The sequence below is a fragment of the Apium graveolens genome, chromosome 3 (genome assembly GCF_009905375.1).
Source record: "Apium graveolens cultivar Ventura chromosome 3, ASM990537v1, whole genome shotgun sequence".
Taxonomy (NCBI): Eukaryota; Viridiplantae; Streptophyta; class Magnoliopsida; order Apiales; family Apiaceae; genus Apium; species Apium graveolens.
Window position 1 is genome coordinate 70,457,530 of NC_133649.1, and position 1,668 is coordinate 70,459,197.

At 43.8% G+C, this 1,668-nt stretch overlaps 1 non-coding gene across 1 annotated transcript; it reads right to left on the minus strand.

Moving 5' to 3' along the window:
• Positions 1-751: 751 nt before the first annotated feature.
• LOC141716030 (small nucleolar RNA R71) lies at positions 752-855 on the minus strand. Its single transcript, XR_012572764.1, has one exon. It is a non-coding gene; the product is annotated as a small nucleolar RNA R71 (small nucleolar RNA).
• Between the last annotated feature and the right edge of the window lie 813 nt (positions 856-1,668).

Below are 1,668 nucleotides of genomic sequence, written 5' to 3' on the forward strand. Positions count from 1 at the left end.
TGGGAATGAACTAGAAAGTATTTTATATTACTTGTGAACGCGTATACTTGCGTGTATTATTAGCGTGTGTTTTCGCCCTAACAAGTTTTTGGCGCCGCTGTCGGGGACTTGGCGTATTTGTTTAGTTTATGTACTTAACATCATTGGTCGTTAGGACTCAGTAATTAAGACGTATTTGTTACTTATTATTTCTGGTTGTGTTTCAGGTACTTTAGCGAGCGTTTATGCAAACTCGTTCTCGTACTCGCAAGAGGACTTTAGATATGCTGAAGAGACAGACGAAGTTCTTGATATTCCGGAGAAGATAGATTTTGAAGATTCGGATTCAGGAAGTGAGCAGAAAGAACCAGTAATCATGGGTGATCGTATTGTTCAGGCCGATCCAGCTCTTATGGACTTTTATCGGCCTAAAATTGACGACATTCAGTCAAGCATTCTTCATCCGGCTATTCAAGCTAACACCTTTGAAATCAAGCCGGTCACTATTCAGATGGTGCAGAATTCTGTTTCTTTTGGAGGAGCTGCGATTGAAGACCCCAACATGCACATAAGGAATTTTGTCGAGATCTGCAGTACTTTCAAGTATAATGGCGTGACTGATGAGGCTATCAAGCTGAGGCTTTTCCCATTCTCATTGAGGGACAAAGCTAAGGACTGGTTACATTCTGAACCAACTGGGTCCATCACTACTTGGCAAGATCTTGCACAAAAGTTTCTGGTGAAGTTTTATCCGATGGCAAAGACTGCTGCTATACGGAGTGCTCTTACTCAGTTTGCGCAGCAACCTACAGAATCTATGTGCGAAGCTTGGGAACGCTACAAGGAAATGTTGAGAAAGTGTCCACATCATGGAATGCCCGATTGGATGGTGATCACTGGTTTCTATAATGGTTTGGGGGCCCAATCTCGGCCCATGCTCGATGCAGCAGCTGGAGGCGCCTTGTGGGCCAAAAGCTATACTGAGGCTTATAATCTTATCGAGACTATGGCTGCAAATGAGCATCAAAACCTAACTCAGAGGATGATGCCTGGGAAAGTAGCAGGTATTCTGGAAGTCGATGCAGCCACTGCTATTGTAGCGCAGCTCCAACCGCTGTCTATGAAGTTCGATTCTCTAGCTACATATGGAGTTAATCAAATAGCTATGGTCTGTGAGCTTTGTGCAGGTTCTCATGCTACGGATCAGTGTTCTCTTCTCAACGAATCTGTTCAGTATGTGAACAATTATCAGCGACAACAGCAGCCTGTGCCAGCTACTTATCATCCTAACAATAGAAATCATCCAAATTTCAGCTGGGGTAATAATCAGAATGCTATTCAGCCACGATATCAGCAAGGTGTGAGTAAACAGTTCAATCCACCTAGATTCCAGCAACCACAGCAATATGCTCAAAGGCAATCATATCCTTAACAGGGAAGTGCAGTTGCACCCACTAGTGCTGATTTTGAGGAACTTAAGCTGTTGTGCAAGAGTCAGGTGGTTTCTATCAAGACCTTGGAAAATCAAATCGGTCAAATAGCCAATGCAGTGCTCAATCGTCAACCTGGAACACTTCCCAGTGACACGGAAGTACCAGGCAGGAAGGAAGCTAAAGAGCAAGTCAAGGCTATTACCTTAAGGTCTGGGAAAGTTGCTGATGCTGAAAAGGCAAAAGAAGGAGAAGCTGA